Raw genomic sequence first — 15,324 nt, 5'->3', positions numbered from 1 at the left:
CCTAAATGGCTAACAAATCTGAAATATAAAATAAATACCTGCAACAAATAACGACATATTTGCGACAATTTTTACGAAGGAAGTCTTTTTTTTTAGTGAAGTAGCTACTCAAACATGACGCCTCTGGCTTGCTTCTTTCCTTGAGATGATACAATTGCTTGTTTCCGATTCCCGAATATCAAACAATTCTGTGCGTTTACCATAAAACAACTATTATTTCAACTCTTCACTTCCAGTAGCGTTTTTCCCTCCTTGTATTTCCAAGGAATGTTTTTTTTTATGTTCAAAAGCTGAGACATTACAGAGAGTAAGGAAAGTCACAATAAAAAGCAACATAGGCACAATAAAATCACATTCTTCGCACGAATGCTACTAAATGTGATCACTTGGATGCTGGGAAAGGGAAGAGAAAACGAAATTTCTTAGCAAAGTTTAAGGAAAAAAATCAGCTGAAGAATGTGTTGTTATACTTGAGACACTTTTAAGACAGGAAAGCCCGAAAGTGTAATTTATGGAGTTTTAATTTCCCGCAAATACGTTTAAGAACAAAATTAAAATGAACGGCGTACTGAAATGCAGTGGACAAAATGTAATGATTTTGTTAACAAAACCAAATCCCAATTTGACCATCATATTGATCAACAGCTTATTTCTCTGCGTACTCTGTGGATAGCGAACAAAGGTCTTGAGATTTCCAACACGTATGGATCCTTTCCATCGACATATTCCAAGTGTATGGATCCCTGTTCAGTACGACCTACACTGCTGCCCTCTTCAGCTATAAAATGAAACACAATTTTTAGAAATCTGTAATACTCTATTCTTTTATATAAACAGTAGCGTTTACAATGTAAAACGTAAGGATGAAGACAATGAAGACAAAATGTGCATATTCAGACATCCAGAGACAGTTTGCAAGAAAAAAGGTTACAACTGACAATGCGATACGGCATCGAAGTGTATATTCCACGGAATACTGCTGCGATAAGCTTTAAAATTAAGATTTTTTAAAATTTGTCCACAAATAACTGTGAATCGATTATGAAAATGTTTAAAAAGTATATAATGAAACGAGAAAAAAAACAGAAATGCCATAAATATATTTTCTGCGTTATCCGCTAAGCAGGTTGAACCCCAGCGATCGCGAATGTAATTTAGCTGGGGAAACTTAAGCCATTGCCCCTCTCTGCCTCTTTGAAAGAAGTCTGGAGAGTTAAGCAAGACATTTCTGTGTTTTCGGAATTTTAGTGCTGTTTTATTTATTTAAATCGTGAAAGACTGTAATGCGTGTCTTAAGAACATAACGAGTTGCTTTCTTAACCCAAACTGTTGTTTCTTTGCTATTTCAATTCCTAAAGAATTTGCAATGGGGTAGCGCTCAGCAGAAAAACTTCCAAGGTCGACTTTTCATTGTGTTAACTCAAAGTCCTAAAATGAGCACAACTGAAATGAAGACATTTTTGGGACATTCTGGGAAAATCGTAACACTGAAAAGCAATACAGTAATCCGTTGAGTGCATTAATCTCTTCGTTCTTGTTGTTCTAAAGATGACGAGAAATATTGTAATAGAGATCGCTTCGCAAATGCAACTTCCACATGGAGGAACTCGCGCTTACCTTGGAGCGTCTTGTTGTATTAGTGAACCCTTTAAACAAAAATAAAATAAAAGTTCGTGTGAATCAGGTGTGTGGTGAAATAGAAGCACACCATTTGCCATGCGAGAATAAAATACGGAAACTGAATCCATTCTCCTGTATTCAAAAGCCTTTTAGGACCGGATGAATGTGGAGGTGAAGACGTCTTTTGACCAAGACAGCGGTATGTCTGGATCGTATGTAAGGAGAGTGAGAGAGAAACATAAGATTGTTTGAGAACATTACCATCTTCTAAAAGCATTCTTGACCCATCTATCTATCTATGGGAGTCATTCTTAAAGAAACGTGATATCCTTATTCTTCAAGGAAAGAGGAGCGATCTTAGAATTCCTGTCATTTTAAGGTTTATAAATCCATCACCCTCAAACAATCCTTGTTATCATCAATTGTTGGATTGGTAATAAGTCGAATATTTAAGAGATTAATTAAAGCAAGAAAACCTTTTGTGCAAAGTAGTTATTCTTCTCCATTTACGAGGAATGACTTACACATTCCTCCTCCATGGAGATTTTTTAAGAGAATTTAATGAGGACCGCCTCAGTTCCAGACAAAATGGTAGATGTAATTTTAGACAAAAGTTAGTTAACAAATGTGCCAAGAGAGGGCACTTAATTAACTCTCGAATAAACAGATGGAGCGAAACCATTTCTTGGAGCCACACAAGTAGCACGGAATCCACAGCATTCCAATAATTTTGTGGTTTCCCTGAAGTGCAATCAGAATCACAAAGCACTGCGCCCCTCATCCGTGCAAGAAGAGAATTCATCGGCACCGTAACCTGATGCAGTTTTCCGTTTCTCATAAGAAATGAGGGGGATGCAATATTAGAAGGGGGGAAAATAATTCTATCTCTTGATGAGGAGTTACAAAACAAATGTAACGCTTGCACAAGCCTAACTGAAATTTGTTCTCGAAAAAGAGCGAAGTCGAAACGGGAATGAAGAGGAGCAGATTAAGCCTGAAATTCGATTTTTCCTCCTTAATTTTATACTTCTTTGATAAATAAAAAAACAAAATCTGAGAGTTCATTCCATTCGTATTGAACTGTGATATTCATTTTCCTAATGTATGAATTTCTTTTTCCGCTCACTCTTTCGTGGTCCAGATTTCTACAGTATTCGCATTTCTCCACTGAAAAAAAACCACGTCGAGCGTCTTCTTAAAGGTAGTTTAAAAAGTCTGCATATCCAAGACCAGAGTGTTCCTTCCTTCATCTCAGAATGCATTACGAAGTGCAAGGAATTACTAACTCTTTCTTCGCTCTTTTAAGCTTACGATTACACCCACATCGCACCATGCGGACTTCCAAAATCAGATCCGACGGATTAGGTGTGTGTGCATTGATGTGCGTCTTCATGTGACCAGATTGCCTGTTTTCAAGACGAAAACTATTTTTGCCGCTGTATGAGACAGAATAAGGTGCCTTCATTTCAAAAGCCATGATGAAGGTTCATCAAAAAAATTCGAATCCGGGTCTGTAAAGCAAAAGGACATCCTTGAAACCATCTAAGCTATGGAGCGTAAATTATTATGTTATCGAAGAGTCTTTCAGTATTCGGAATGCCGCATACAGATGGCTTATGAGATTACTTTCCTAAGCACTGTCAATTGCGCTCTTCTTCTTCTTATTATTATTAACGTAACAAGGTAGTCAGATCCGTTTCAGATACCAGCGAAAGTGTATGTGTCAATACGGTTCATAATCAATCAGGTATTTTGGGGAATTTTGTTATTAAGGTGTTCAAATTCAGGTTCTGAAGAAGAGCAGTTGGACTCATATTTTCGTTTTACAGGTCAAGATTCGGTTTGGTGTATTCTTACATGGAGTGTTATTTATACATTTTGCAATGCCGAGTGTGGACAATCAAAACTCCTTAATGTCCAAGCAGTTTCACATAAAGGTCAAATGACTCATTACCGTCTTTTTCGACCGCAGTCACTTCCTCAAGTCAATTAAGCTGACCACCAACACTCAGTCCATTGATGGCTACCTCGCCTCTAACTAAGAAATGCTATTAACAGTCGCAAGTTCTACGAACATTCGCTGTGGAATGACTTCGATTCAGTAATGTCCCCACCCCCTCTACTAGACTGCTACGTCTTTACTTAAATAAAAAGAAACAAAAAAGCCACCCCATTATCAATTTACATCAGTGTTGTGTAGAGAAGACTCGCCAGTGCTGTGAGTGCGATAAGACCTTCAGCTGACAGGCAACTGGAAGCTCACAAAAGCCTGCAAGTTTGGGAGTATTTTACCGGCGTGTGTTGAGAACTTCCTGGTAGCATTCATTGGAATAATGAAGAGGGAAACGAGTATGTGTGAGGATAAGCATCGAGGCGATGAGCTAAGAAGGCGATTCAGTGAAATTTGTGAAGGACGTGCTTATCGAAAATTCTCTCTTTAAACAAAAAACTCTGAGATGTAATCAAGCGGGTGAAAGGGTTTTAACAAACGGAAAATTAATTATCTCGACGTAAGCTTCCTGTGCCGAGCTTGCCGCTAACTCAGCTACCTTCTTTGCTGTTCTGCAATTCCTTTCCACATCACTTGTGGGAATAGTCTTGTCTCGCTTGTCGTAATCTTACGAAGTGCCCACCTCCTCCATTTGGAGTGAACTCGATGCCCCGATGTAATTAGTAGATTGAAACATTAATCTACGAATGAGCTTCTTCACAGTAGCACGAAGCGATCTGCACTGCACATATCTCTACGGAGGAAACTTTGTAATCCCAAGTAACATTGGGATCTCAAAATTTGCTACTAAATAGCAAAGTGCTGCAATCTCCAGAAATACTGTAGATTGTATGAATACACTTCGTTGATTCGATATATGAAAAAAGGTTTTGGAATTTCACATCCAGTTCAAGATTAAGAACTTCTTGTTGGAAGCGATCAACTGGTTTCCACTTCTGATTTCCATTTGAAAACCTCACCAATCGTGAAATCAATTGCAAGTTTAGAAAAGAAAGAATGAATATTTATTCGATGCTGGTATTCAATACCAGGGGAGTGAGGCAAGTCCACGTCCCCGTCGTGCTCCCTGGGACCTTCCGTAGGGTACATTCCCTATAAACATGCTAACGGGCCTCTGTGAAGAACAACGGACAAATCAGTGGAAGAGGATTCGTATCCTAACAGTGAAATGTGCGAAAGAATCCTCAGAGGAGCAGATCTCTATAAACAACCCGGGCTCAGCTGGCTCCAGCTGTCAGTACCTAGTTAGGGCTCCTACCTAGGCTTACAAGGAAAATTAAAGGATTCAATCCTCTGACAAAGGGAAGCAGCGTCGTCAGTACTGACACGAGGTTGAAGTTTCATGATGGCGGTAAAGCTTGTGATTAGAAAATTGCAGATGGCAATACAGTTTATTGTGTACGTCTATAATACTGCGGAGCAGAAAGCAAATGGAGAAACTAACCATCATGGAGAGAAAATCTACATAAATGGCCACGAGTTCCGGGCGTCCCATTTAAGGGACGCCGGGAACTCGGAAATGCGAAGAATCTCCGGGCTCAAAATGGTGCGTTCACTAAAACTAGGAACTTGGAATGTCAGAACCCTGTACGAAGCAGGTAAGCTAAGAAATGCTATTCGGGAAATGAAAAGACTTGAAATTGAGATTTTAGGAATGAGTGAAGTTAAGTGGCCAGGATCAGGCAAAACTCAAGTTAATGACATGAAAATGTACCACTCTGGAAGTAGTGAAAACAACCAATCAAAATGAAGTTGGAATAATATTAAACAAAGATGCCAATAAGTCACTGTTGAGCCTTCATCCCCTACTCAGATAGGATGATGTTATGAAAACTAAAAGGTCAACCACTAGATATTAATAGACCTGTAATTAATATTAATATTAATTACAGGTCTATGTCCCTACTGCTGACAAGAATGATACCGGGATCGAAGAATTTATGATCAATTAAAAGAACTAATGAAAAACACAAAGAAACATGATATCGACATCGTCATGGGTGATTTCAATGCTAAAGTTGGGAAAGGTAGAAGTGGAGATATAGTTGGTGAACATGGGCTGGGAACAAGAAATGAGACAGGAGACCGTCTTATTCAATTCTGCCAAGAAGAGGAGCTAATAGTCACAAACGCATGGTTTAAGCTACCATCCCGAAGGCTGTATACTTGGCGATCACCACAAGATAATAATACAAATATAGTCATAAACCAAATTGATTACTTGCTAATTAATCAAAGATTTTGAAGTTCCATAAAGAGCACAAAAACCTTTCCTAATGCGGATATTGCTTCTGATCATAATCTACTAGTGACAGAGTTAAAAATTAGACTGAAAGCTATACTTCAGAAACATCAACAAAAAAGGTTTAATTTAGGAAAGTTAAAAAAACCAGAGATAAGAAACAAATCGAGTCAAGATCTGAATGAAGAGAAAGTACTTATCAAGAATGATGACATCATGAGGGATGATGAATCATGGGACAAATTAAAATCTGTCTTCATAGAGAAATGAACTAATACCTTGTGTCCTGATAGAGCAGTAAAAAAGAAAGATTTGATAACTGACAAAATTCTTTCTCTCATGGATCAACGCAGATCATATAAAAATCACAGTCCAACAAAATATAAAGAGGTTCAAAAAATTATTAAATGCAAGATCAAAGAAGCAAAAGAAATCTGATGAATGAAAAATGTAGAGAAATTGAAATTCTACAAGAAAAGCATGACAGTTTTAATCTACACAAAAAACTGAAAGAGACCTGAGGTATATTTAAGAAAAAACAACTATGTGTTCTTCGAAACCACAAGGGAGACATAATATCCGAAAAAGATGACAAAATACAAGATTGGGTGAAATATGTAGACGAACTCTTTTCTAATAACAGACAGAACCCAGAAAATACTTAAGAACAGATGAACGGTCCATGCATTCTACGATCAGAGGTAGAATGTGCGCTGAACTCGGCTAAAAATGGTAAAGCCTCAGGCCCTGATAGAATACCAGCAGAAATAGTAAAGTTATTAGAAGGTGACAACATTGCTATATTAGTAAAGCTATTTAATAAGGTCTACGATACAGGCATAATCCCTCAAGACTGGTTACAGTCGACCTTCATCATGCTACCTAAAAAAGCAAATGCGAAAACTTGTAATGACTATAGAATGATCAGCCTAATATGTCAGGTTCTCAAAATGTTTCTGAAAATAATTTAAAAAAGAATACACAGAAAATGTGAAGACACCATCCGTGATACCCAGTTCGGCTTTAGAAACGGTTTGGGAACAAGAGAGGCTCTTTTCTGCTCTCAAATCTTATTCCAAAAATGTATTGATCAAAACAAGGAAGTATTCATTTGCTTCATTGACTTCATTAACTACAGAGAAAGCATTTGACAAAGTCCAACATACTAAAATGATTGCACTATTAAAGAGAATTGGATTAGATGGTAAAGACATTAGGATCATTCAAAACTTATATTGGAACCAAAAGGCATCTGTTCAAGTTGATGACATTATTACAGACCCCATCAAACTAGGAGTAAGGCAAGTATGTGTGCTGTCACCTCTTCTTTTTAACATATACTCAGAAGCCATATTTCAAAAAAATCTTAAAAGGAAGAGAGGAAGAGATTAATGTAAATGGTGAAATCATCAGTAACATCCGATATGCTGATGACAGAGCTCTCCTGGCTGACAATGTTCAGGATCTTCAAAATCTTCTGCAACTAGTGAATGAAGAGAGTGAAAAAATGAGATTAAAAATAAATATCACCAAAACTAAATTCATGGTCATAAGCAAGAAACCAATTCTTATTTCATCACTTTCTTTAAATGGGAAACGAATAGAAAGAGTGACAAAGTTTAAATATCTCGGATGCTGGTTAAATGAAGAATGCAATCCAGAAATGGAAATAAAAGTTAGAATTGAAATGGCAAGAAAAAATTTTATCCTGATGAAATCAACACTGTGTAACCGCAACCTAAACTTGGAGCTTATAGTACGCATGGTTAAATGCTATGTATGGTCTTTACTGCTGTACGGTGCAGAAACTTGGACCTTGAAGACGACATCAATAAAAAAACCTGAAGCGTTTGAGATGTGGTAATACAGACGAATGTTAAAAATCCCATGGACAGCAAAAGTGTCCAATCAGGAAGTACTGGAACAAATGGGGAAATCATGTGAACCTTTAGATACCATAAAAAGAAGGAAAACTCCATATCTTGGTCACCTACTTCGTAATGAAAATATAAAATACTTCAATTGCTTATAAAGGGGAAGATAAATGGAAGAAGTGGACAAGGAAGACGAAGAAAATCTTGGCTGGCAGACATCAGACAGTGGACTGGCATGAGCTCTGAGGGACTGTTTGGAGTGGCTAAGGATCGCTCAAAATTTTCCAGGGTGGTCGCCGACCTCCGATAGGAGATGGCACTCAAAGAAGAAGATTCAATACTTCGAAGGAAATAGAAGTTTCTCCTATCATGGAGAAACTGGCGACGTTTATGTCAGTGGTATTTGCTACTTGACCTGTGATAGGTGAAAAAAATCAGTAAAAGAATTTTGAAAGCTTCATACAAGTTTGCACATCAGGCTATCCCGGAAGTTGCGTAAAGGGGTGATCAGTAACTTTCCTTACATGGAGAATGATGAGAGGGATTACTTGAGAGGATGGTGAGAACGAAGACATTAAATCGGTTAAAGGAGCAGTGAAATTGATTTGGGTTTCTTTCCTTACCCCCGGCAATGAATATTCGAACTTGGTTTGTAATAATAATAATAATAATAAAAGAAAATAATAATAATAATCAAATTCACTCCAGTTTAAAACTGGATGACAAACAGAAATGATTTATAAGGTTTTCCTAATGAAACGCCTGACGATCTCTAAAGTTGGTGAGGATTCATTTGCATTTCGCGTTTAGAAGGAGAGCAAATGAAACAAGGATTAGGAAAAAAAAAAAAAAAAAAAAAGTCGACTCCTCGTAACAGACGAGGAAATGTTTGTGTGCGTAGGATATAAAGAACGATGCTCTTCGTAACGTGTTTAACACTTTCATTGCCAAGCTGAAAATTGGAATTTCGTGTGGTGGCCAAATTTTTTTTATTCTTTAATTTAGTTAGCGACGTCAACGCGATAACGCGTGATCGGCCGTTTGGTGAGAACTCGCATCGCGCGATATCGCGTGATTGACAATGAACATGTTAACGCAGTGATGTCTTCGGAAATTCTAAAACACGTTATTTTGATAAGTCGTTAAGTCACGTGACCACTCTGATAACGCGTCTTGTCATTCTGCACAACCGACTTGTCAGGACTCGATTCATTTCTATTCACACATTTACGCTTAGTGAACGAGGATTGGATCGGATTTGGTGTTTATTCTACCATTTACTAGAAGAGAAGAGAGTGGGGGAAGAATTTATAATGGATGACATTATTCTGCATTTAAGGAGAGAGAGAGATCAGTTAACTTCGCGAAAGCAACTTCAAAAGAAAGCAGTTCGCGTTTCGTCAGTACATAAATTTAAAGAGGACATTTGCTGTTCTTCTTACATCAAGTTCTTCTGGCTTTGAAAGATTTAATGTAAAAACTGAAAAAGGAGCTGAATGAGTTCGTTTTTTTTTGCAAATTCTCTAAAAACAAATTAACTTATCTTCATGCATGCGTCTTCAAGAGAGAGAGAGAGGGAGGGAGAGAGGGAAGGACTGCATAGCAAATGAAACCTTTATTTACTACGCAGTAAATGTATTCACTTTCGCTGCTCCAACTCTCACACTGCGAAACACATCAAGGATTTCCACAAACGACAACGTCAAATGTCTTGACGTATTATCAACATTGGCTTGGTAAGTTGTGCGAGAGTGTTTCGGCTTTTTAGAAGCCAGATTGGCTTGAAACTGATAATCTAACATGGAGGGAGGTTCTCAAATCTATTACAATCGGGCAAAAATTCTGCCTTCGCTCTTAAAATTATAAAAGAAAAAAAAAACATTCAAAGACAGGGCGCCTCAATCAATGATTGAATATTCTAAACCCTATACAATTTAATTCTGGTTCAACACTTTCTTTTTGTGTGACAACCACATCCTGAGGTTGTAACCCTCAAGGGTGTGATAATCCGGCAACTCTGTTTCAGCGAAATGGACTCTTCCTGGTCACTTTATGCCTCCAATATGTAGAGTGGCGTTCTTACACAAGACGAAGAAATTTATCGTGCCAAATGAGTTTCCAACCTCCAGCCTGTTATCTGTACAGCGAATATGATACACATTTGGCCAAGTAGGAAACTAGGAATCCTTCCAATCAGAAATGCAAAATGCGGCTCAGCTTCTAATACTTAAATCTTTTTCATGGTGTGATTTAATTCAGTGAGTAAATCAGTGACATTTCTGACTGATAACAAAACAACGCAGTGGATGGGCTTGGAAGGCAAAAGAAGTCCAGGGAGAGAGTTGGATTCCAAACTTATTGTACTTTGTATATCAGAGCTAATATGTTTCTTTAAAATTAAATGCTTTCTAATCTAATATAAGATTAGGGTTTCTTGCTGAAGTTACCTGTAAAGAATATTAGCAAAGAATCCATTTCGTAATACGATTACTTTTCTGGGAGATTGATCAAAGTCAAAATGTTAAAAAAATCTTAGGAAGAACGGAAGTCACTTCTTTGTTAGCGTGTGTACACACAAACATATATATATATATACCATCATAAATGTAATCTCTTAAGCCCTTCGAAACAACTAAACTTTGCTCCGCCATTTTGCTATGATCTCTCAGTGGAGTCGCAAATGTTTGATACACTTTACGTAGACGAGAAGTGGCAGTAATGTGGGGATTTGTGGCTCTCCCATCTCGAAATCAAGCGACCCCACTGGAAGGCGCTTTCATCCGAAATGGAGTCATGAATGCGAATTGAAAGAGTGTCGTTTCAAGTGCCATAAAAGATACCGCAGCCATCATGAAGCCAGGCTGCGGGCACTCCGTCTTTTAACGCTATCAAACTGACAGCTAATCCATCTTAAAATAACCATTTTCAGTTGACGAGTGGAAGGCAATCCCACCGTATCAGCTCGCTGTGCGACCTGAAATGGCGAATACAAAGGCGCGACATTCACGTTAACTGGATCATTTAGCCTGCAAATGAAAATTCGCAATACACATAAGGAATTAAGAAGACGTTGATTCTTAATAATGAAAATAGTGTTGCAGTTAAGCTCAGAAGGAAGGAAAGAGAACTGCCATTATTCTAGCTTCTTGCATTGCTGTTTATCAGCTTATTACTTTTTACATCTATAAAATATACTTAAAATATATAATGACTTATAAAATTATCTTATTTCAAATGAGATCATTTCTATATTTTATTGAAAGATATGGAAATTATCTTCCCATAAAGTCCCAGGACTCACTCGAGGCCATTTCACAACCCCCCCCCCCACGATGAGTGCGGAACTTGATGCAACAAAAGTGTTCTAGTGAGCAATGAATACACAGATTTTATTGGTTTCGAATTGCAGAAATGTTCAGCGCTTTGTATTTCTGAGATGTTGTTGAGTTGATCGCAATGATGATGAAATAAATGTTGTGTGAACAAGAGTAAGCAACGCTAAAACAGCGCTCAGAATTCTATAATCTTATGGTTGATGCAAAAGTTAGAAATTAATCTTATTTTCAGAAAGGTGTTCAACAGAATGTCTCGATATCAATGACACGAACGCACATAGGGGATTTCCCTCACTCTCCCTCAAAAAAGTAATGGATTGCAATAGAAAAGCCATTCTGTACTATTGTGTTACGAACATGACTGAGAAAACTGGAAATTAAAGCCGTTTTAATTTTACTTTTATTTTGTTGACGAATATCTGAGCATTAAACAGCGAATCTGATCGCGATGTTTAAAATATCTTTCACTGATGAATCCACATCCAAAGACATCACAGATATCGACAGCAGTTAAGGGAAGAACAGATAAATAAAAAACATTGCGGCCTAAACGAAGAATTACAACCCTAACGTAAATTCTTAAATCCCGTGAACGAGGCCCTGAAGATCAAATAAAATTCAACCCGATTAAAGTCCAAGCACAAACAGTCGCAAGCTCAATGCATCCTTTAACCCGTGCTTTCTATTCAATGCACAAATAGTTGAGCGATGCATCCATCACCAAAGCATTTCAGTCCATTATAATAGACAATCGGTTGGAGGATAAAAACTCCGTAAGAAACCTTTTTTTATTCTCTCTCTCTCTTTTTTAGGAAAAACTAACAAAAACTATCAAACGACTACACTGAACGTTTTTAACTTCCTCTCCCAGAAATCCGTTACATTAAATATGATAATTTGATCAAATGTATTTTCGCAAATCTTCTCAATTAACAACGAAATTAGTTCTACTGAACTAATTTCTCTTTAATATCGCTCTTTGCTTCAACGAGCCACTTAAGGGAAATTGCTGGGGGAAAAAAAGAGCCTCAAAAGTTCTCTTAACTAAAAAAAAAAAAAAGTCGACCAAGTTGAAAATGATACACTAACGAAGCTTACATGGTTTGTATTCAAATTCTTTTCCTCATTTTTAATTTTAAACATAATTTCTAAGAAATTATGTTTAAAAAGACGGATAATCAGTAAACTTCGACTACTTTCCATCACAACTGGAAAGCCACAGCAGTCCCCTCATTAATAACGTGTACACGAGATCTCTCTCTCTTTTTTTTTTTTTTTTTTTTTTTTGCACGATTAGCATATTACAGCTTTTGGCAACTTTAAATGCAAATCATCTTCCTTTCGAGTGGGGACGGAATTTGCAACTGAAAACAGGCTGAGAAATACCTCAATCGTAAGACTTGCGATTTATGACTACAATTTAACAAGCGGTGCCATTAATAGCAAATGTATTCGGAAATAATATTGCCGTAGCTAACAGTTTGACGTTGTTTTGAGACACCTCAACTGTCAATAAATGCGATTAAACCATTCAAATTAGCTCACCTTGTTCGCAGCTTTCCACTCAAAAGAGATTTATCGCCATGTTCGTCGTCTGCTAACTCACAGCCCCCTAGCGTTAAAACTTGATGCTAAATGAGAAAACAGGGAAAAAAATCACGACCGCCACCTACATTTTTACATTAAAAAATAGCAAGGAAAAATAAAACAAAAAACATCGAAATTCCAATTTTAATAATTTTTGTCAAAGCAAATTTCGAATGTTTCCCAAAAGTCTTATCTACGTTATTAAAGTTTTTTTTTTTTTTTTTTTTTAAAAAAGGTTTTTAGTCTTTTTTTCTTTCTGAATTGGCCAAAATTATGGAGAACGTTTACATTAAATTTCATAATCCGCACCTGCCTGAAGCATTTTTGCGTTTCGAAAAACTTAAAATCAAAAGAGATTACTAGTTTTATCGCAAAGAAACATTCTAAAATGAATCAACGATTTGTAGTTCATTCAGCTGAAGATAAGAAGAAACCAGATGCGGAAAATGACTTGCTATCGCTTCCTATACAATCTCAAAGATACGACCAAAAATTATTAAACTCTATTACGAAAATAGAGATCTTCCTGATTCAAGATTATATCAGCACGTGTAATCAAGAAGGCATCATTAAGGCACCCTTTAATCCTGTTTTGTTGGTCACTTGTGTAAGCTTAATAATATATTTAATCAGCTGTTGAATTTATTAAAAATAGCATTTAATAATAAATAAATAAAATAATAATGTTTAATAAGTTTATACAACATATAATCTACCGATGCAATCGGTAAAATGTAGAAATCAATGTGAATGGACCAAACAAGATCATTCAGCAGTGATTTGCTTCCAAAATAATTCAACTCCCACACCGGATCTGCAGTATCTGTTCACGTCTTAAAAGTCTTTCGCAATTTTTTTAATTTTCCCATTCCACTCATTCCTGACTTAAGAGATGGATTAATTTCTCCGCTATTTTTCTGATTTTATTTTTTAAATTAATTTCGAGAAATGTTTGCTTTCGTTTTTTTTTCTCTGCATTTGTTTCTTGTTTTTTATTTATTTATTTTTCTTTTGGAATTGGAGAAGTTTTGAAAAAGAAGAGAAAGCAAACTTCCTGATATCGATTACTGCCCGAATAAATAAGATCTTGAATTATCCCACCAAAGAGCAGACTTCGTTTGTTGCAGGTCGAAGAATATTGAAATACGAAACTCCTTTTATTTTCTGTATTTTCAGCACCAAATTCTTCGAAGCGACCCTACAGGAAGAATAATGCGGTGTGCAGAATATATTCTGCATTTCATTTATTCATATCGCTCGAAGCCAGAAGTTAAATCGATCATTTCGAATCAGATTATGCAGGGGTTGGTAATAGGTTTGCTCGAGCAATTAAAAATAATAATAATATGAATACATGCCACTGGTAGGAAACTTCAGTTGAATCCCTTTTCTTCAGAAGTTCTCTTCCTTGAGGGTGTTGCGAGTGTTTCATGGGCAACTCAAAGATTTATTAATTAAGCCCACGACGTTAAGAAATGGCGGTTACGTTTCAATTGTATACTTTTATCATCATCGTCATTTATGCTCATTGGGGAATGTGCTGTTATCAACTTAATCTCCTCCTCCTTACACATATTAACATCAGAATACTTTTGATGAAGTTTTTTAAATTAAGAAATTAACTGTTTGAATCATGTGAATTCAAATGACTTCACACTTCGGAATCCGTTTCTATTTCTATACATTACGGATAGTGGCGAAGCCGGTGTCAGGATTCAATCAACCTACTGCTATCATTTTCCCGCCTCCACGGATTCATCTTTGGATCGGTTCTTGGCCATGCATTAAACATGCAACTCCATGAAATTATTTGGGGGATTCTCTTTATTTGTGGCCCTTCCCAACACGAGGTTACTGATCCCCAGAGGTCATGCTGGAATCTTCTCTAGAAGCTAATTGGCCTTCGAAGAAACTGGAGCGATTCTAAATCAATCGGACAGTTGACTACGAAGTTTCCCTACTCTCGTTTGTTGTAAGCCACGCAAACCACCAGGCCGACTTAAAAGTCTTTGCTTCTTTGGCATCTCGCCAGTCCTCTATCAACTCCACTTTTCTCTGTGGCGCATGCGCACATTACATCATCACCGCGATAAGACTTTCATTTGGTCAAATGCATAATTTATGAGGCAGTGATCACCGCGAGGTTTTCTAATAATAAAACACATTCATTTAATTCATACATTCATTTATACTAATTTGAGTACTATTTGAATGGAATACTAATTTGATGCTGTGATTTTTTTACACTAATCCTCCCATCTCAAACTTGTCGTTGACTTCTGCACTTAACACTTTAATCCCACACCGAAAATAGAGTTTTTTTTGCATTTGAAAGCAAATATTGAAGAGGTAGCACGAGCACAGCGATTCTGCTTTAAATTCTTCCACTGCGTGCTCCATGATAATAGAGAAACGTAGTTTCGTCTCCTCTACATCCCCTTACACTAAACTGTAAAGATGGAATTGAGAATAAACCCAAGACCATGTTTCATGAGAATTTTTGACTGAGGGAGAATTAGTGAGTTTTGTATTTTTAGTTTTGAGTGGATTCCCCTCTCCAAACAAAAGCTGCGGACAGGGACGTTCGTGAATTCCTTTAGGGTGAAGATGAAATTTCGTCGTGTGTTTAATTTCTTTTTATTTTTCAATTGCATT

Source organism: Typopeltis vanoorti, chromosome 10 (assembly GCF_054136105.1).
Source record: "Typopeltis vanoorti isolate ZY-2024b chromosome 10, IOZ_Tvanoo_1.0, whole genome shotgun sequence".
Classification (NCBI taxonomy): Eukaryota; Metazoa; Arthropoda; class Arachnida; order Uropygi; family Thelyphonidae; genus Typopeltis; species Typopeltis vanoorti.
This window is presented reverse-complemented; position numbering follows the sequence as displayed.